The following is a 23,515-nucleotide window of genomic DNA, read 5'->3' on the forward strand; positions in this document are numbered from 1 at the left end:
TTTATGGTTATCAAAACAACATACATAACCAAACTTCAATAAGGAGCTCACTTATAAACCCTGCAAAGATAATGATTTTCTCATAAATAAGACATGTAGAAAATCACAACTATACTAAATGCCAGCAAACTAAATTTACAAGGAAGGGGCTTGAGCACTTGGGTTGGGCCCTAACTCAATGAGACTCAGGTCCCTTGAAATAAAATTAGACTGATAATAAGAGAATGCTTTTCATTAACCTCAAAATCTATTCATACATGAAACATAACAACTGAAATGATAGGAAGGATCCTTTCTTTGATAATGACTATCTTTCCCCTATAATTTGAATCCCTACTTAGATACTAGGATATTTTATTTATACAAAAAGTGTTTGAGGGGTAGACTCCTTTAAGAGAGGACTGATTCCCTCCAAAACTACTGAAAATGTGGATTTCGTTCCCTAGTGTCCTCGTAGCCACAAGGAAATAGAAATTGTCTATGATGCAGTGGAGTTGTGATTAGCTTCTAGCAAGGAACAAACCTCCATAATCCTCTCTTCCTGGTGTCCTAGATGATCTTCATAATAACATCATAATATCCTACACATTTAATGCATCAAGTATACAAGATATAGCAAATATCTCCTAACATTCCTAAGGATACATTATTGTTTGAAAATGACAATATCAAATGTAGAAGGAAAGGTTCAGTATGTTAAAGGATGGTTAGATGGGCATTAAATTATACCTATTTGGGAGGCCCATTAAGTAATATACTTCAATTTTTAATTGCTTCTTTGTTCTTTTCTTTATTTTAAACAAATGCTTGAAAAACTAAACAAATTGCATTTAGAGAACTTTCATTAATGCATTGAAAGATTTCATTAAACTCAATTTTCAGTCCATGTTCATGCTTTTCTAGACCAAGATTTACAAAGCTTTCACTTGTAAACTAAATATATGTTTTCATATTAGAAAATTTTCAATGCTTCTGTAGACTAAATTTAATTGCTTTCTTAGAATAAATTTGTGTGTTTTCATAGATCTGTTTTTCATTCTTTCTTAGATTAAGAGTACTTGTTTTCCTAGAATAACTTTTGAATGCTTTCTTAGAGTAAAACTTCCATTCTTTCATAGATTAAATTTATATGTTTAGTATAAGATTAAACTTTTAAGCTTTCCTATAATAGATTTATACACTTTAATAGATTAAATTTATATTCTTTCATATATTAATATTTCCAGCTTTCCTAGAGTAGATTTATATGCTTTCATAAATTATATTTATATGTTTTCATACAAAAAATTTAACTATTTTTCTAGATTAAATTTCAATGCTTTCATAGAATAAATATTCATTTTATTCCTCACATTAATATTTACATTAATATTTCCAATACTTTCATAGTGATACTTTCTTTCATGTCTATTTATTTCTAGTAAAAAAAAAAAGCTAAATACCCAACATATACTTTGTTGAATACTTCATATATTTAACTACTCAAATTCATAATTTAATGTACCATAATTTAAATCATAATTAATTTGACCAAAAAATAGTATTATAATTAAAGGGATTATTTTTACACCCTTTTTAAAAATAGTTACAATGAGGCATTTAATCTAGGGTTTACGAAATCCATGCTTGATTACTAAATTGAAAAGTTTATAGATCCAAGGGACTATCCTCAAACTTTTAAGGTTTCTACATGGTAGCCTTGGATGTCCATCACTTTTCCTTTATGAACTACTTAACCACAAAATTTATGTCTTCCACAGAAAACACTTCTTCTTGTGTAAAATGGGCTTGAACGTTGCCTACGAGATTAGGGAAATAGTAAATATTTTTAAGGTGGGAATTCAAGTCCCTCAAAGAAATGGTGTTGTTTTCTTTTTTTTTTCAAAAGTTAGAATGTGTCTCGGTATTTTTTTTAGGATCTAACTTAAGTAAGTGTAAAATCTAATCTTACTTTGTATTTATATAATATTTTTTTCTTTTTACTTAAGATTTTGTATATTTTTATTTTCTAAACTTTAAAGATTAGTGTAAATATGAGTGTAAACATTTCTAACAACTTTTATCATATGGAGGTTCTATTTTCATTTTTACATGAGTTATGAAAAATGGATAGTAAAAACATACGGGTTGTAAATTCTTCAAAGAATAAAAGAAAATTTAATAAATAACAACATTAAACTAAAAAATACAATTAACTATTAAATATAAGATTATTTAAAATTTAATTTAATTTAATTTTTTATTTTAATTTATATTTTTAAGTTAATATTAATTTAATAAAATGTTAAAATTTTATATTTTACATTATAATTTTTTTGCTATTTAAATATTTTTTTTTGGAATAAGGCTTTTAGAATTTTAATTTAATTATCAACTATTATTAGGTAATTGGTAGGGATTTAAATATTTTAGTATATTTTTATTAATATTTACAAATCAAAGGTTGCATTTTGTCTCCAAAATAGTTATGCCTACCACTCTTTGGGCATGTGCTATTGATAATCCGTGGCATTTTCTCATGGTATTATAGCAAAGTCTATTCATAGATTTAAGAATCTCATGGTTAAAAATCATCTAACATTTTTTTTAAAACACACACACACACACTCTTATAAAGAATGATATATTTTCTTTGGAAGCCTTGGAGTTTGGGATTAAGAAACTCACTAGTGGGAAATATAGGGATATTCAGGGCTACCAAGTTGAAATCTTCAAAATGGGAAGGTCTATCCCCATCCCTCATATTCACAAACTTCTAAATTTGTCAGTAAAACATAGCTTCGCTAAGGCTTGGGGACAAATCCTTATTGTGCATATCTTTAAAAGTTGGGATAAAAATGTTCCCTCTAACTATAGGACCATTATGATTAGCCACATTTTATTCAAATTGTATGTGCTCATTCTGGAAAATATGGTTAGCCTATGGCTTTAAAGCTATGGTGAGAGAGTGATCTAAAAATGAAAAGTGAAGGTTTCATTAAAAAAATTACAAGATAGTTTATGTATTTTAGGTAATGGATCGTGGTTGCAAAAGTACACAAACTTAAGTTAATTTGCAAAATTTTAACAGTTAAAAGAGGACAAAAATGTAGCATCAAACACAAGCAAATTGATAACGGAGTTCACCCATCTTGGGATATGTCTCCAAGTTTAGTTTCTAGTGGTGACCATTTATTATATGCTTAAATTCTCAATACATCAACACACAAGCTTCAATCTACAAAAATAACACTTCCATTATGTCCAGAATGCCAAAAAACCCCCATTTATGCTCTTCTTGAGCTCAAAAAGGCTTAAAATTGAGCAAAATGCACCCCTCGTTCCAAACTCGTCTGCAACTGCCACATATTAGCTCTAAGATTTGCAAATTTGGCAACAAATTGGCCTGTGGCCTATTGGTCTTTCATTATCCTCATGCAGGTCATGGGTTTGACTCGTCAGACGCGCATTTGCTTGCAAATTTTTTGGGTGTGATAATTTTGTATTAAACAAAAAATTTAATGGGTTGTTAGCCCTTTGGATACTCTGTTTTACTAGTCATATGGCCATATATGGCCATGGTTCATGGGCCATAGGCCACACATCCTTCGCCCTTCCCACCTCGAATTATATGCCATTCAATATAACTATGGGTCAAGTCAGTCGGGCTAGCTCGTTAGCCCACCCATTACCCCCAACCTTCAGAATAGATCTCATTAAATAAAATTTGTCAAGCATAAATAAATATGTCCTATCTTTGCTCTAACAATAAAGCGGTGGAGTTAAGAATGTTATTTCGATGGTCTAAATCCGACAGAGGCCACATCAGCATACAAACTACCACATCAGCATCCATACCTGCACAGTCAACCCTGCAACTTTGAATCTTGTGTTGTTTGGCCAAAATTTCAGAACGTGATAACTTGCTCATACGGTATCAGATGTTGAGAAATGGAAACAAGAAATTCCTGTTTAATTTGTCCTTGAATTAAACTGAGAATTAAAATCGTATTCTATTCTCATAACAACTTGTAAATATTTAATTAAGTTTAATTAACTTAATTAGCTTAGGAATTTCGAGTTGGAAGTCTTTCTGTAGTCATGTATATGTTCTCCCTAAACTTTAGGGGTCTAGTATGAGCTTAAATTGAGTTGGAAATTAGTTCACTCAATTTATTGATTTAAGTTCAGTTAAATTAGTTCTAAATTGTTTTTGGAACTAATAGAGGATTAAGAGTCAGTTGGTGCACTAATGCATCCACCCTGTGCTACTCCAGTTAACTGAAGATTCCCTCATAAGAAACTCATGCATGTCAGTTCAGAGAAAGACCCAATTGAGACTAGAGTGCAAGGACAATGTACTATCAGTGGTATTATTTACTAGAGTGTAAATATCATGCATGCATTAGAGATTGATCCTATGTTTGGATTGCACAATTTTGGAAGCATGAATTCCCTTTAAATATGGGTTATTCGTCCTAGGAATTACGCAAGATATTAGGAGCTTGGAAAGATGTTGAATAGGCTAAGGATTTAGCTTGAGCTGCTTTTGAGATGAGAGAGTTAAGCATACTTGTGTGGAATTGTTCTAGTGAGAAAAAACTTTGTATCTTCACTCATATTTATGATATATGTAATACATATAGTGGTGTTTTGAGCATTGGCTTCCCCAGATACATCTCATGCTATGTGCCATTGATTTATCTTCTTCTTGTTCTTATTGTTTTCATTGATCTATTGGATTCCACTGGTTGAAAGTATAAGTAGAATCTTGTCCTGTGATTTAGTACATTGCATAAGCTTATGAATCTATAAGATATTCTACATGGTATCGAAGCTGAGAATAGTATACTAGAGGAGATTTTGAAGTTTTGTGTTTTGGGTTACAAGTGAAATTCAAATTTTCAATATATACTTCCATATTGACAGATGGCGTTCTACGGTTTACGGCTCGAGTATGCCTTAGAAGGAAGCTTGAATTGTATAGCCTAGAGGGATAGAATGGAAGTTGTGCTAGAGGATAATGGATTGAAGGAATTCATTGATCAAGAAATTCTTAAGCCAGCAACATCAGATGCACAAAATTTGGTCAAGTGGAAGAAGTGTGTGGCGAAGGCAAGGCAGATAATCCTTGACAGAGTTCGATACCACATTGTCTCAAGTCTCCATGGCAAGGAAAATTCATATGCTATGTGGAAAAAATTGACAAACTTGTATTAGAATAGAAGTGACCAAAGGAAATTGGCACTGAAGGAAAAACTTCAAAAAATCAAAACAAAGAAAGGCAAGGCTTTTCCAAAATACTTTACCAAGTTCACTCAATGTCGTGAAGAACTTGGAAGTGTTGGAATCACGATTGCCAAGGATGACATGGTGAGTCTTTCTCTTCTAGGACTCCCAAAGATATTGGTCATGAGAAACTGTCGGATTGGGAATAATTGTGGTCGGATTTGATGCAGGAGGAGATCATGAGGATTCAGGAACACCACGGATAGCTCTTCATCAAAGACTAATGATTAAGAGAATTGTGCCTTATCGATTAATGTGAAGAAGGGGAAAGGGAAAGCTTCCAATTCCAAATCGAATTCTTGTCATGGAGGCAAGAAGAAAGACATCACGAAAGTGAAATGCTTTCATTGTCATGAGCTAGGCCATTTTGCTACAAATTTTTCACTCAAGAAGTCCAAGAAGAAGTACTCAGGAGGAGCAATAAGTGAGGCTTTGGCCGCTCAATTCGAATTGGAATTTTCCCTCATTGCATGCATGGTGTCATCAATGATGGGAAGTGTATGGCACTTAGAAAGTGGAGCTTCATTCCACATGACTGGTGACAAAGAGTTATTTACTGACTTGGACGAGAAAGATCTCCAGATACATATCGAGGCGAGTGACGACGGGAAGTATAGTGTTACCAGATTGGGAACGATTACTTTTCAGAGGGAGCATGGGGTTCCACTAACCTTAAAGAATTTTATGTATGTTCCCGGGCTGAAGAAGAACTTGGTATCTATTTCCATGCTTGAGGATAGAGGCCATGATGTGATCTTCTTGAAAGGAAAGGCGTTCCTTAGACACATAGCCACAAGTCAAGTAAGGAAGATATGGATTCAGGTGAAGAATCTCTATAAGCTGGAGGTAGAGGAGTGTGATGCTTTGAGCACAAACGCAAAAAGGGTGTAGAGCTGAGACGTTGGTGAGTTGTGGCACAAGCGATTAGGCCACTTGCATCATGGGGCCTTGAAGATATTGTAGTAGATGTCTATTGATCATCCCAAAGGTACCGTTGAGCAAGTTGATACATGTAAGGGTTTACTTTGAGAAAATACACCAAGTTTTCCTTTCGCGATAGAGATAGTCAAGCAGAGGCTATTCTAGAGCGAGTCCATTTAGATGTGTGTGGACAATTCTCGACATCATCCACGACCATACACAGGTTAATGTTATATTTGTTGATGAGTATTCTCATAAATGCGGGATATTTTTCATGTAGAAAAAGGATAAAACTTTCACAAACTTATGTGAGTTTAGAGAATTGGTGGAGAAAGAGTTGGGTGAGAAGGTTAAAGCTCTATGGAGTGATAATGGTGGTGAGAATGTTTCAAACGAGTTTAAGAAATTTTGTGCAGAGGAAGGGATTAAATGAGAGTTTACGACATCCCATAACACTCAGCAGAAGGGGGTGGCTGAGAGGAAGAACAGAAGCATAGTAGGGGCAGTAAGGGTGATGTTGCATGATCAGGTCCTTCCACTACACTTGTGGGCTGAGGCATGCAACGTAGCAATTTATGTTCAGAATTGTAACCCACATCAGATACTTGAGATCAAGACACGTGAGGAGGCTTATTCTAGTAAGAGCCCAGATCTTCATCACTTTAGGATTTTTAGGTCATCGATATATTTCCATGTGACCAAAGATGCACAGAAGAAGCTTTAGCTGATAGTAGAGTTTGGGACATTCGTGGGGTACACTGATACAACTCACAACTATCGGGTGTACTTTCCAATGAGCAGGATGACAATGGTTCACAGGGCTGTCAGATTCGATGATGAGAAGTCCATGCGAGTTTCCCTTGAGAGGGAGCTTGAGCTACATGTGGATGAGGAGATTTTAGTTCCTAAGGTTGAGGAGTGTTAGATTGATGTGGAGAAGCCACATTCAGAGGATCCGAGAGTGGATACATCCACTCAGGCAGAGTCTTCTAGAGAGAGAAAAAAGTGCACCAAAGAGGCTGATAGATTGTTAGATGATGCACAGGAGAATATGGGAGCACCCACTTTTCAGCGTAGGGAGAGGAGGTCACCTGAGAGGTATGTTAGATACATGGATCTTATGGGTAAATGTGTTGTGATAGAGCCATCTTCCTTTTAGGAAGCAGTGTAGTAGCTGGTTTGGGTTGATGCCATGGTGGAGGAATATGACTCCATAGTTCGTAACAGTGTTTGGGATGTTGTCCTGAGATGGACGACAAGTTAGTGGTGAGCTCTCATTAGATTTACAAGTTAAAGCAAGTTGCAGATGGTAGTGTGGAGAAGCATAAGGCTAGATTTATGGCCCATGGCCTTTCATGGTTATAGGGGATTGACTATGATGAGACCTTTGCTCTTGTTGCAAGGTACTCATTAATCAGACCTATATTCGCACTATCAGCACAGATGGGTTGGAATATACATCAAATGGATGTGAAGACAACCCTCCTTAATGGCATGATTAAGGAAGAGGAGTACATAGACCAGCCTGAAGGCTTTGGGACCTTTGACTGTGAGTTGCATGTGTGTTGGCTCAAGAGAGCATTGCATGGGCTGGAGCAAACAACCCATGCTTGGTACACTAGGATAGACAACTACTTCACTGGGTTGGGCTTCATGAAGAGTGAAGTAGATGTGAACCTGTCCCACCTAGTGGTGGAAGGTAAAATGTTGATCATTGTACTTTATGTTAATAATCTCATACTAACAGGTGATGATCAACTGATTAAGTATTGCAAGGAGGACCTTGCAAGAGAGTTTGAGATGAAGGACATGGGGCTCATGCATTACTTTCTTAGCATGGACGTATGATAGGGAGATGGGGAGTTGTTTGTGTCTCAGGGCAAGTATGCCAATGAGATACTCAGGATATTCTACATGGAGAGCAAAAAACCCATGGAGACTCCTCTAGCAGGTAACTGGAGGAAGGAGGATGCTACTTCAAGGGAAGTAGTGGAAGCTACTGTTTATAGGGAGCTTGTGGGTTCATTCATGTACTTGGTGAACACATGACCGTATATGTGCTATGCAGTTGACCATCTTCATTAAGTGATGGCTGGGTTGACCAAGATGTATTGGAAGGAGGCAAAGCATGTATTCAGATACCTCAGGGGAACTTCTCGGTATGGATTATGGTACAGATGGGCAGAGGGAGTGAAGCTTCAAGGCTTAAATAGTGCAGATTGGACAGGGAGTCCATCTGATACGAAGAGAAAATCAGGAGGGATCTTCAGTATTGGGTAAGTGACAATTTTTTGGTACAACAAGAAATAGAGATCGGTTGCACTCAGTTCAGCAGAGGAAGAGTACATGGTTGCAAGTCAGGAAGCATGTGAGGCCATATGGATGAGGAAGATCCTGGTTGGTTTGTTTGGTCAGTATATGGATCCAACTATTATTTACTGTGATAATCAGAGTTGTATCAAACTCTTTGAAAATCCATTTTTTCATGATCGGTCCAAGCATATTGATATCCGATATCATCATCTCATAGATTTTGTATTGAGACGAATTATGTTATTAGTGTACATTTCCACAGAGGAGCAAGATGCTGACATTTTGATAAAGGCATTGTCAAGATGTAAATTGGTGTTTCACAGAGACAGGATTGGGGTAGATGATAATACCTTTCTTGTGGAGAGGGAGTGTTTAGAAATGGCAACAAGAAGTTCCAATTTAATTTTTCCTTGAATTAAACTAAAAATTTAAATAAAATTCTATTCTCATAGAAACTTGTAAATAGTTAATTAATTTTAATTAACTTAATTAGCTTAGGAATTTCGAGTTAGAAGTCTTTCTGTAGTCATGTATATGTTCTCCCTATGTTTTTGTGGTCCAGTATAAGCTAAAATTGAGTTTGAAATTAGATCACTCCGTTTACTGAGTTAAGTTCAGTTAAATTAGTTCTAAATTGTGTTTGGAACTAATAGAGGAGTAGCAGTCACTTGGTGCACTAATGCATCCACCTAGTGCTACGCTAGTTAACTGAATATTCCTTCATAAGAAACACATGCATGTTAGTTCAGAGAAAGACCCAGTTGAGACTAGAGTGCAAGGACAGTGTATTGTCAGTGGTATTATTTATTGGAGTGTAAATATCATGCATGCATCAGAGATTGATCCTATGTTTAGATTTCATAACTTTGGAAGCATGAATTCCCTTTAAATAAAGGCTATTCATCCTAGGAATTACGCAAGAGATTAGGAGCTTGAAGAGATGCTGAATAGGCTAAGGATTTAGCTTGGTCTAGCTTGTGAGCTGAGAGAGGTGAGCATACTTGTGCGGAATTGTTCTAGTGAGAACAAGCTTTGTATCTTCACTCATATTTATGATATATGAAATATAGATAGCAGGTTTTTGAGTAGTGGCTTTCCCCAGATACAGTTAGGGCACGAGCTCCTATAGGTGGGATTTCGGTGAAACCCATAAACCCCACCCGAGAAATAGGAAATATTTTTATTTTTTCATATTTTAAATTATGTATGTGGGTTCTATATTATGGTACCCGCATGTGTATGCACTTTTTAAAGGGTAGAGTCACATATGGAATTGAACATATTATTCTTTAATAAATGATCAAGTTTGAATGGGAAAGGTTTGCCCAAGGCCATATTAGAGAATCAAAACTACATGAGTGTTGAATGATGCTATAACAAATTCCCCCTAATATATAAGGTTAAAAGGGGTACATGATGGCCAAAACTGATTCATTACAAAGAGAGATCATTTGAGGACCTGAGAGGAGATCACGAGATTCTAGCCCACTGAATACCTGTAGAAGGAATAAAAAAGAAGGCTCATGTCTGAGGCCAGCATACTGATGCTTAGAGATAGTAAAGCATGTCCGTTGATCAAGTACAAAGCAGATCCATCATTTATACATATGTGTAAAACTAAAACTGAAGAATATATAGTGGATGATCTGATGATAGCAGCAAAGGAACACAACGGAGCTATGTCTGAACATCAAGTATAGAAGAAAATATGATCGATGATGCTAAAAGAATATGTGATCACTGATGATGCATAACTAATCCTCGTAATAGTACCATGTCATATAGGTGGAACAGTGGTACTACATAAACTTGGGTGTCAACATATAGAATTTTGTTGAGATGAACTGCAACATATAAGGGTGATTGGTAGCACTGGTAGAAAAACTGAAGGAGATGACAATTCAAGCAAGATGCTGACACAACTCGAGGTCTTCACCGACCGCAGATGGTACATTTCTACATTATGGGAATAAATGAGCTGAAGTCAACCATGTGAAAAATCATTTGATTACCGGTCATTGATGTATACTATTAATGCGAGACAACTCACCGATAATGATGATGAGAGTCAAGGTACCCCAATACAATCTAACAAGTGTGAATAAATGTGTTCAAGTTGAACACTTGAGAGAATCTATCAATCACGAGAAATTGATTTATTCTCACTGTCGATAGTGAAGGTGTTTACCATTGATGACTGCATATCCTAAGGTACTAAAAAAAGGACTATGGATCATGTTCCTAGAGTAATGAGTTGGTGTAGATGGGAAAATATCTAATCGAGAAAAGGACTTAAGGCATCCCACATCAACCAGCATGAGTGATCATGTTCCTAGAGTAGTGAGTTGGAGTGGATGGGAAAATATCTACTCGAGAAAAGGACTTAAGGCATCTCACATCAACCAGCATGAGTGTAACCCGCAGGCCAATAATTTTTAAGAACTAGGACAAAAAGAGATGAAGTAACCATTATGAAGTATGTTTCCAGCGTACAAAAGATATGGCTAGTGCATGACAGAAACCCTCTGAACCAAAAAATAATGATAACTGACATAGAGGTGAGGAATCCACCAATAGGATCAAATGGAAACCAAGGTACTACATGAATCCCAATGTGCGATAATGTAAGCTGACGTCAAACATAACTAAACAAATCAGTCAAAGTCCCATGATATTGATCAATGTTGAATACAAGTTCACCTATCAATGATGTAAATGGGGCTACGGTGTGGCTCTAGGTCTACTCTTAGAGAAATTTTTCGAGGTCGATAAGAGAAGACCCACTAGAAAGAATTCAATGAAGACCTTCTTAACCAGCATGAGAAAAGGACCAAATAACTGATGTGATGCTAAAGATACCTTGACAGACTAGGTATGATCGACTGAAAATGAGTCAAGAGACACCGCAGAATGGCCGACATAGGTTGACTTCCCTTGAACAAAAGCACGACTCATATGTGACTCTATGGAAGAATAAAATAACTTTGTATAAGTTTGCAATGTAGGAGGCATTAACAAACTCTCCATATGATTGGAAGATATAACCAACCGGAGGAGTTTTGACTCAAGAATAAGGTTATGGCTCTCCTAAAGCTGAACTAAGTCCCATCCCAAAAGAGGAAAGACTTATTTTGAGTGCTTTGTTCCAGGGCGACATAATTGACTCGTGATGCCATCAAATATAGAAGTAAATGTCATGTTCCCTCTCTTTTTGGAATATATAATGTTTTTTTTATTTTTCATATTTAAATCTTGATAAAGAATAAAATAATGTTTATAGTACAGTGGAAATAATGAATGTTAAACGCATGTGCGCTAGCTTCTAGGACTGGAACATTCCTATGCTCAATGAAAGGTGGAAAACATTGGTTGTCAACACTCAAAGGAATGTTATTCCCATGTATAAGAGGTGTCAAGTCACAGAGGATAATGAATGCATGGTTTGAACTTGCAAAAAGGTCATGGTTAAAAGTGCCTTATACATGACTCCAAATGAAGCCGGCTAAAGGCCAAAAGGGTACAAATAGTTAAAATGAAATGCAACAGTACAACTTAACACATGGGAGTCTCTAGGGTACAAAGTGAGAATAATAGCAAAGAATAAGAGAAATGAAGCTTCATCGCAAAGTCATGGCGGGACTAAAGAGGATTCCCAAGCCTAAGAAATTCCTACAGCATGGGAAACATATGCTAGCGAAGATCTAACTAGGAAGCCCGTGTAAGGAATGACTATAGTATTATGTTAGGATTTTATAAGAAGAAGAGTGAAAGTGGTTTGAAAACCGCAACATAATGCGGTCAACCCTGTGGAAAAATATCGCAGTATGAGGTTAAGATGCATAATGCAACAGAAAAAGTGATATGTCATCAACTATATGCCAGTGACGAAAGATACCTGCCATGATAGGTCTACGATGGTGGAGTCGAAGTTTTGAAAAAATTTCACAAAGTATTCATTTAGCCTGGAAAACAACCTCCCCCAACACTTCAAGCCAAAAGTTAAAAAGTTCATGAAATAATAAAATTTAAAAATGATGAACTTTATAAAAGTGGGTTTTTAAAATTTAATATAAAAAGACGTCACAGCTCACCAAAATTCATTTTAACTTGAAAATGTTGAGAGCTTGAGAGCTTGGGAGAAAATTTGGGCAACTCCATTTGACAATTTCCTCAACCAATTCGTCAACCCAAGGCTTCCAAGTAATTCTAAATCCATAATGTCATATAATTTATGCATTTCAAATAGATTCAATTGATTTGTCATTGTATAAATTTTAATTTTGAATTTGTCTTTGCATGTACATGGGTCAACCATTTGAAACTCGCGTATACAAAGCCCTACACGCTGGTTTTAAAAGGAAAATATGCATGTACATGCAACTGTCATTTAAAGAAGTCACGTACGTGCATAAAAATTTTAAAATTATGATTTTTAATGGATGAATCTTCTTAAATTTGCAGGATGGAAATCGTTTGGAAGGAGAGGGAGCATAGTGAAGTTGAAAATGATTTTTTAGAGGATCCAATGGTGTTGGATGCATTAACAAAATTTGGATAGCTCAAGTTTTCATGATGTCAAACATGAAAACCCAAACTTGGTTGCTAGATATGCTTGTCCATTACTAGGATCTAGAGCAGGAGGTTTTCATGATAGATCAAATGCCTTTACAAATTGATGTAGAATATATTTAATTCATTACACGGATTTCCTGAAAAGGGGATGCAATTGATCTAAAAGAGAAGGCCCGGGGAGGCCTAAATGTCTCTGATTATATAGATATCTATTGAACACTAGGGACAGACAAGGTCAGATCTCAAATTCCGATCAATAATCTGAGAAGCCTACCAATAAAAATTATCCTCTTTATCATTGTCAGAGTGGAAGGCTTGGAAACTATACATCTAGCCTATTGACCTACCATGTTCTTGGAATTAGAGTGCCTTTGTCTGAAAGTCTTTGATTGGTGTACAGGGCTCTTGACTTGTATGAAGAAGAAATTGTCTTCAGTGAGACAAGGGAAAACAAAGCATTTCGGCTATGGTAGCATAATTTGTTCCTTTTTATTTGAGAGAGTACCAGCACTCCGACCCAGAGTGTCTACCACCATCAAGAGTCCCATGGATCCAAAAATATGTGCTAGTTGGATCTAGCTTTATTGATTGTCCTTTGCATGATAGTTCTAAGCGATTTGTTCACGGCTTCAACCTGACCATAAAATTGAGGATAGTATGGAGACGAATGCTCCTGCTGAAATACTAATGTCAAAGCCAACTCAAACATCATCTTATTCTAAAAATGACTGCCATGATTAGAGACAATCTCTCTTGGAACACCGAAACGTGAAATGATTTGGTTGAATAGGAAAAGCATTGCTATCTCACCATCATTTTTTAAATTAGGCGCAGCTTCGCACCACTTCGTAAATTATTCCATTACTACGATAATGTACTTGTGACCCTTAGCTGAAGCCGGGTTACAAGTCATAAAACTAATAGCCCACTTTGTAAAAGGACCGAGAGTGATGACGGGGGAAAGTGGAGCTCGGTGAGCACGCATTTTCTGAGTATATACCTGACAAGGATGGCACTTTTTGACTGCTTTGATGCAATATTTAAAAATCAAGGGCCAAAAATATCTTGCACACAAGATTTTTTAGGCTGTAGGCAAGACCAAATAGATGACATCCACAAGATCCATTGTCGCAGTCATTAAAAAAAAAATAAACTTCTTCTAAGGTTAAACAACGCCTAAGGGTTGGGTCAATCCCGTGATGATACAAAGTGTCACTGATAATAATATAATTTCTAACTAGGTGATGTAATTTTCTACATTCATCTTTGGAAAAAGTCTGAGGAAACTTCGAAGTTTGGAGATATACTATGATGTCTCCATACCAAGGATCCTGTGAAGAGATTAGGAAGAGATGCTCATAAGGAAATGTCTCTTCATAAACAACATCCCCTTCACAAGGCAACTCTAAATTCTAAAAATACTATTTGTTTTTGGACTTGGCTGACATAAATTTGAGATTGAATTCCTGTAGGATGACAATCCATTTATTATATTTTCCCCCAATCACTCACCTACTGAGGACAAACTAAAATGCATTGACATCAGCCACCACAAAAGTTTTTCTAAGCAGAATATAATGACGAAGTTGCTAGACAGCGTGAACTACTTCCAAAGCCAATTTATCTATATGAGAATACCTAAGTTCAAGGCCAACTAAGCCTCAGCTAATAAATCACATGCTCTCTAGGAGCATTGTCTTCCTAAACCAAAAACATACCAATGGTTGATTATGCTGCAGTGAGATACAAGAGGAAATCCCTGTTATAATTGGGTGGACTCAGAAGAGGAGAAGAGGTTAATTCATTTTTCAAAGCATCGAAGGAGTGCTGAGCAAAATCATCCCAAATAAATGGAGCTCCTTGCTTCAGTAATCACATAAACCCTTTCGTAATCTTGGCATAATTTATGATAAATCTCCTTAATAAATTGGCTTTACCTTGGAGACTTTGAAGTTGACAAACCATTGACGAGGGAGGAAACTAAAATATTGACTCAACCTTGAAGGGATCGACAAAAATCCCTTCATTAGATAAAATGAATCCCAACAATCGACCAAATGTGACAACGAAAACAAATATACTAGTATTCAATCGGACCTTATAGTGACGACATCGTTCAAAAGAAAATTGAAGGTGATATGGATGATTAATTCTCTTTTGAGAACAAGAATCTAGGTCATCCAGTTACATTTCTATTATGTGCTTGATGTCGTGGAAAGAATAAGGGATGGCCCACTGAAAAGTATCTCCAACATCTTTTAGTCCAAAAGGAATCTTCTTGTATGTAAATGTACCCAAGGGGAAAATAAATTTTTTCTTTTGTTGATCCTCAGGGTGGATGGTTATTTGATTATATCCTGGAAAGCTATCCATATAGGAGAACACCTCATTTCCAGCACACTCATCAATGTTCTGATCGATAAACGGAGTGGGAAATTATATTTAGGACAAGCCTTATTCAAATCCCTAAATTCAATGCATACCCAGATTGTTTCTTACTTTTTATCAATAGGGACTGGATTCAAGACCCATTCAGTTAAAGGAACATGGGTATGTGAAACCCACCTTAAGCAACTTTTCAACCTCAGCTTTAATAGTTATTGGTTTCTTAGGATTTATCGGTCAAAGCTTTTGGCATACTGGCTTAACATTTTCAAATGTCTTAATCTCATGTTGAACTATTGATGGATCTATTCAAGGCATTTCTTTATAATACCAAGAAAAAAAATCTCAAAATTATTTAAAAAGGTTAGTATAAATTTTGATTTGTACAGGGGAACATTCAACGTCAATGAAGATATTCTCGATAATGTTGGAATTACCAGAGATGTTCACCTGAATAGTTTTCGATATATTAGACATATTACCTTCACCAAAAATCTATGTTGGGGCCAAAGGATTTAGAATTTTATGAACACTTCCAGTTGAAGAAGGACCAGACATATTTGACTCAACTTGATGCAAATCAGGGAGAAAATATGACTGATGATGCAAATCATCCCATGTCCTTTTTGCACCATTGATTGCTTCTAGGATTTCCTCTTCGGATGGTAAGACTCTATCAAGGAAATCCATAACCAAAGTAGAGTCAAGATTCTAGACAAGAGCCACATCTCCATCCAAATCCTCTGATGGGAGAGGAATGGGATCAAAATTTTCATAATTCCCTATAGATTGGTACATGATTTCTGCTGCAAATATGGGGTATGTCATTATACCTACTTCCCCTCTTTTAATGTGGTAGTAGAGGGGGGAAAGGGCCAAGGATCAAAAAAATAATGAGTTCTGAATGAACCTCTTCGAGGAGCTACCTTGGAGGATGAAGTGGCATTAACATGAGGAATAGGAGAAGGAAGATCAAAAGTACCCATCAATGAGGAATACATTCCAACTCCCAAATTCTCAACAGGATGCTTGGTATTCTTTACCAAGGCAATGGTAGAGTCTGAAGATGTATTGGGATCGTTAGGAGAATAAGCCATTTGATCAATTGTAACAATTCTCCCTTTATGGGGGGAGAATATGATGCGAAACAACAATGAAACAATAACATTCATTGCATAAACCCAATTTCGACCCAAAAAGAATTATAATTAAGGTTGGCATCAACTATCTCTACCTCGACATTGAAAACCTTGCCCCCCACACAGACAGGAAATGATGGAAGAATTCCATTAGGCCTATGAGAATGACCATCGAATGAAGTAAGGAGAGTAGGGGAAGGAATAGCTTCCGGAGACCCGATAGCCTTCCAACATAACATTGAAATTACACATGTGGAATCCCCTTCATCAACTATAATTCAAAAGATATTCATTTTCTGATTTGTAGATTTCATCTAGAAAGCCATGTGATGAGGGAGTCCCTTATTAACACTTGACATATCAAATGATATAACAAGAGAGTTTTTCGGATCTACTACTCTTATCGTAGTGAGAAATGCACTCCTTTGTGCATGACATGATTGGAGTACCTTTAGCGCTGACATCGCACAGTGGCTCTGAGCTAGATCTTCGATAATAGAATAGTTTCGAGCATCCGTAGTGTTAGGATTAACAGTCAAACTTTTTGTAGAGCCTTTTGACATGCTAGGCATAGGCTCAACTACAGGCCTCTCAGTATGGAGTGGCTCTACAATATCAGAAGTAGCCTTAACCTTAGAAGGTTTTGGCTCACCATAATCATGGGACCTTGTAGCAAAATGAAAATGAGACTTCACCATATAGACATTCGATGTGGATTCCCCTTCCTAGTTTCCTCTTGTGGGGGTTCTAGTAAAAACATTAGCACCAACAAGAATTTATTTCCCTTAGGGAAAAGGGTTAGTCAACAAAACCTAGGAACTTGAAGAACCCTGCTCAACTAACAAATGCTCAACATCTTGAATCTTAGGGAAAAAATGGGTAAGATGATCCCCATTTCAAAACTTCCATTGGAACTTTACTCTTTCTCTTTATTCCTTCTTTCCCTCTCAAGTATCATTACTGGACTTGTTCGCATTCCCTATCCCAGCCTTATCTTTCTTCGTACCCCATCCCTTCTTCTTCCCATTGCATTGTTGGTCTCCTTTGGGATTCGAAGATTGGATAGTATTAACTACTAGAGGTTGGGAAGACATAGTCACAGACGGTGAAGCCTGCACTGGAGAACTAGATTGTGAAGATAACTATTTCAATTGATTCAAGAAGTTAGTCGTAATACTATCAATCATTCCTACAATTCCATTAGCATGGGGTCCTGGATTAAGTTTAGCTAAATTGATCTTCGATCGAGGAGAATCAGGTAGAATCTTATAAAGGACTCGATTATGAGAATATATGAGTCCTAACTGCTGGGCTCTAAAGATGGAATGTTCTTTAGTGAATGCTTCAGAGAGTGACACATCCTTAGAAATTTCTGGCTGAAAAGATTTCAAAAACCATTCGCGAAGGAACTCATTAGGGATATAGGTTCTAATGAGCCTCTTCCTTCTATGCCACTCTTGGATGTGGTTAGAAATATGAGTTGCTTTATCTTGTTCAAAATTTGCTAGAAGCTTAGTTCCAACATCATATTGGATAGGCAACTGAAAATGGTTTAAAATCATAGCAGCCAGTTTTCCAAAGGTAGAAAAGGTTACCCCTATAAGCTCAATATACCATTTTGTAGTGTTTCCAGTTAGGGTGCATTGGAATGATCTCAACCTGATCGAAACATCAATCAAGGAGTTAGATGAGCACCACAAATGGAATGTGTTTATATGATCAGCCGGATCCTCCCTAGACTTTCCTTCAAATTTAGGAATATTAGAAGGAATTTTGGTGGGAACTTGAGGCCAAAGCAGATTATATCGGATCGGATCATTTGTCAACTTTGAACGATATGGAAAGTTTAAAGTTGCCAGGAATAGTAATCGTGGAGGAGAAGGAGAATTCCACCTACCAAGAGCAGAATTTCAAATATTAGAAAAAGAGTATCTTAGATTTGGGGAGGCACTAGTTTTCCATAGGATACTCGTAGAAAGCCCTGAAACATAAGGTTATTTTGTGCCCTAGAAGTATTCAGAGGGTATCCACCCCATTCCACAAGGTTACCATACATAGGATAGTGTCCTCCTAACGAAACATTGAAAGAAGGGGATAATCCCTAATAAGGATTTCATGCACTCGCTAGTGGAGGAAAGACCTATGAGGTCCTAGCAGAAGGGAAGGGAATACTACTTTGTTGACCAAACATATGTGATAAGTTCCTAGCCCCTAAACCACTGACAAAAGGATTTGGCCATCCTTGACCTCAAAGGATTAACATTCTGAGCTTGTCCTAAGTTCAAATATGGGTTGGAAGGAGGGATATGACCACTTCCAAAAGAAAAACCCTAATAATATGTTGAACCACTTGGCATAGAAGTAATATATGTAGAAACAACAGATGGGAAGCTTAAAGGAATCGCGGGAATTCCACTAGATGGCATCCCGAAAAGATAACCACCAATGAAAGGAGCAGAAGGTTCGGTTCCCCCACTCAAACCTGGAATGAAGGTAGATCCAACAGCTATTGTACTAGGTGTAAAAGTAGTGATAGAAATGGTACCCCTTCTTGCAACTTAAGGAGGGATCTTCAAACAAGAAGTATTAGTAGACATACTTACACCACTAATATTGGCCATCTGGAAAAAAGAAGGAGAGTGAACAAGGTTTGTCGTCCTATGAGTCGGGGTGCCCACATATGATACAATGTACAGAAGGTGAGAAGGAAGGGATGTCGAAGGAGTCACAGGGGACCCAGGGATGTCCTAAATTTCAATCTGGTCTTCTAATTGGAAGAGCACCCTAGAAAGGACCAAAGTGTTTTATTCCAAATTATGAATTGCACTAGGTTCACCTTGTGAAATGAGAGCCCCTAAAGAAGGATTAATCTCTGATGTGTCAACTGCTACTGGTTGAAAATCACCAACAAAACTACTCCTACACTTCTAGATGAAGTCTTGAAACTTGAAGGAGAAATCCCACGAAGCCTCCTAGATCAATGAACCTGTCGATCAACCACTTTGAAATATTAAGAGAACTTTTAAAGACTCAAAAAATAAAAACTAGTGGCAATCTAGGAGCAGAGAGAACTCACTAAAAAGTTCCTAAAGATACTACCAAACTGTAGGAATTTACAGGGTAAATTCCTCAGACAGAACACCAAAGGACACCGCTCACACACAGATCACAGATCAATACACTAGTATTTTGACGTGGTTAAAACCCTCAAAGAGGGAAACAGTCCACAGCCTGAGCCAACGTGGCCACTTCAGGTAATTTATTAATAAAAGAATGAAATTTTACATAAGCTTCTCTCATGAACAGTTAACCTACAAATGACCCTCCATGCTCTTTAAATAGAGATCATGGACCAATCGGGTGTTAAGCCACGGATCAAGTGTCGGTAATACCGAGGAGAGAATGAACCGTCAGATCACTACATATCGTGACCGTCGGATTGTAAGTTACAAAATGTACATAGTAAAGAAACACACTTTACCTAACTCTATACTAGACCAAGTTATACTTAACTATTTCCTATGTGTCGGAATATCCTAACATCCCCCCTTAAGAACAACTTGGGATAGGATTGAAGGATTTACAAATATGACACAATAGGAGTAGGAAGGGGGCACTAGAGCCTATCCCCCCTTAGTGACAACTTCCTGAACTCCAACCATAAATCGAAGTTTAGTGAACTTCGCCTCTGTGAGAGCCTTTGTAAAGATGTCTGCAACTTGATCATCTGTTGAACAATATTGCACTTCAAGAACATGGTCGTGAATGAGCTTTCTGATGAAGTGCATGTGCAGTTCAATGTGTTTGCTGCGCTGATGTTGGACTGGATCTTTGCATAGTTGAATGGCACTTTGATTATCACACCAAAGTGTAGTCGGATGTTGCTGCTGAAAGCCAAACTCTGACAGGATCCGACGAAGCCACAAGGCTTCCTTACTAGCTTCTACGGCACCACGATACTCTGCTTTTGCTGAAGAAAGAGAAATGACACCTTGTTTCTTGCAAGCCCATGTAATAGGTCCTGAACCAAGAGTGAACACATAACCTGCAGTAGACTTCCGATCATCAGGGTCACCAGCCCAATCGGAATCAGTGAAACCAACCAATAGAGGAGCTGCTTCGGCACTGTAATGAATCCCAAAATGAACTGTACCTCAAACATAACGAAGTATTCTTTTAGCTGCTTTCCAATGACTTTCATGTGGGTTTTTCATAAACCGAGCAACAAGGCCAACAACAAAGGAAAGGTCAGGACGAGTATGGGTTAGATACAAAAGTTTTCCTACAAGTTGATGGTATAAGGTAGCATCAACTTCAGGAGAAGTACAAGTGACTGAAAGTTTGACTCCAGACTGAAAGGGAGAAGGGGCTGGCTTACAGTCTTCCATGTGAAAATGGCGTAGAATATCACAGGCATACTTGGACTGGGAAAGGGAAATACCTTCCTTGGATTGCAAGACTTGAAGACCAAGAAAATAATGTAAGTGTCCTAAGTCTGTCATTTCAACTTCCTTTTAAGGCTAGACTTCACATGGTTTATAAGGTTGGGATCACTACCAGTCAGGATAAGATCATCAACATAAAGAACAAGAATGATAAGAGACTTGCCCACTTTCTTGGTGTAGACAGTATTGTCAGAATGACACCTAGAAAAGCCATTTTCTAAAAGAAAGTTATCCATTTTGGCATACCAAGCTCGAGGAGCTTGCTTGAGACCATAAAGGGATTTCTTAAGCCGACATACAAGGCTGGAGTCTGTTTGTATAAAGCCAATAGGTTGTTCCATATAGATTTCTTCATGCAAGTCCCCATGCAAGAAGGCAGATTTAACATCCATCTGATGGACTTCCCATTTGAAAGAGGCAGCAAGGGAAAGAACGAGGTGGATAGAGTTCATTTTTGGCAACAAGGGAGAAGGTTTCAGTGTAGTCAATGCCTTCAACTTGTGAAAAACCCTTAGCAACAATACGAGCTTTATGTTTATCAACTTTCCCATCTGGTCCATACTTGGTTTTGTAAACCCATTTGCATCTAACAAGTTTTTGTCCCTTTGGTAGAGGAACAAGATCCCATGTATCATTTGCCAATAATGAATGATATTCTTCATTCATAGCTGCTTCCCAATCTGGATGGCCTGAAGCTTCTGCAAAGGTGTCAGGATCATAATTCACTGAAGCTTGAGCCAGTAAAGAAGAGGCTCTATCAAACTGAGAATGTGTACGTCGCTGATCTGTAGGATCACCGGCAAGATCACCTGCTGCATCCCGAGTAGCATGGACCCATTTTGGAAGCTGAGGAGCTGAAGGAGGATCCTGAGAAGGTGGGGGAGGATTTTCATCCTCGCTTTCATCATCTGAAGAAGAAATATTTTCAAAAGTAGAAGAGATAGGGAGAGGTGGCACATCCGCCGAACTAGGCTCGTAGGCCGATATATTTTCAGAAAACTTTACATCTCTTCTAATGATAACATTTTTGGACTTAAGTGGAATAAGTTTATATCCTTTGACATCTTCAGAATATCCAACAAAAATACATTTTTCACTCTTAGGTTCTAAAGCTTTATGTTTCTCATCTGGAATATGGGCCCATGCTTCACTTCCAAAAACACGAAAGTCACTTACATCTGGTTTAATTGAGCTCCATGCTTCTTCTGGAGTGATATTCTTTAAAACCTTAGTAGGAGTGCGATTTATTATGTAATTTGCACAGTTAATTGCTTCTGCCCAATAATTAAGACTAAGTCCTTTAGATTGAAGCATACAATTAGCCATTTCCTTTAAGGTGTGATTCTTCCTTTCAGCTACACCATTTTGTTGTGGAGTATATGGAACAGTATGTTGCATTTGAATTCCATTCTTAGTGCAAAAGTTGATGAATTTGTTGTTAACATATTCTCCGCCATTATCAGATCTTAGCTTAAGAATTTGATGTCCAGATTGTTTTTCAACAAAGGCCTTAAAGGCCAAAAACATGTTAAATACTTCACTCTTGAGTTTTAAGAAGTATACCCAAGTGCGTTTGGAGAAATCATCAATGAAAGTTAAGAAATACTTGTAGCCAGAGAATGAAACAACTAGAAGTGGACCACATAAATCACTATGCACAAGCTGTAAAGGGGTTGAGGCGTGCCAAGAGGCACGTTTTTCAAAACTATCCCGATGATGTTTTCCGAGTACACATCCGGAACAAACACCATCTCTGCAAGATACCATTGGAAGACCTGTCACCATATTTTCTTTACATAGATTCTGAAGAGAGCGATAGTTTAAGTGACCAAATTGCTCATGCCAAAGTTGCTCACTTCATCATTATGAGCAACAAATACCGAGGGAAGATTTGATGACCCAAAGTTGTGAAACTTATACAACCTTGTAGAATCATCAGCAATGCCCGTAGCTAAAATCTGTCTAGGATCTCTTAGGTCCTTAATTACAACATCGTGAGGTGAAAATTCAACGATTTTACCTTCACCTGAATGAGTTATCTGATATACAGATAGAAGGTTGCAGGATAAGGTTGGAACACATAATACATCATTAAATTGACCATTGTCTATATGAACAGTTCAAGTCCCTACAACACTAAGAGATCTATCATCACCAACATATATATTTTTGGTGTTACAATCATTTAAGGAAAAAAACATGGCTTTGTTTTTGGCCATGTGATAAGAAGCTCCAGAATCAATGAGCCACTCATGAGAATGAGAAGAAGAAGATACATTTAGTGCATAGCCAGACCGAGATGCTTGACAACCACATGCAGAAAGTGCTATCCCTAAAGATGAAGTTGAAGTTGAAGAGTGCTCCAAATGGATGTTATGCTTCTTCATTGCTGCTTCCAAGGCTTCCATCTTCTTAAAGCATTTGGATTCTAAGTGGCCATCTCGATTACAAAAGTTGCAATGTCTATCAGTC

The sequence above is a fragment of the Pinus tabuliformis genome, chromosome 5_1 (assembly GCF_031772625.1).
Source record: "Pinus tabuliformis cultivar Carrire ecotype Pingquan chromosome 5_1, CPIR1, whole genome shotgun sequence".
In the NCBI taxonomy this organism is placed as follows: domain Eukaryota; kingdom Viridiplantae; phylum Streptophyta; class Pinopsida; order Pinales; family Pinaceae; genus Pinus; species Pinus tabuliformis.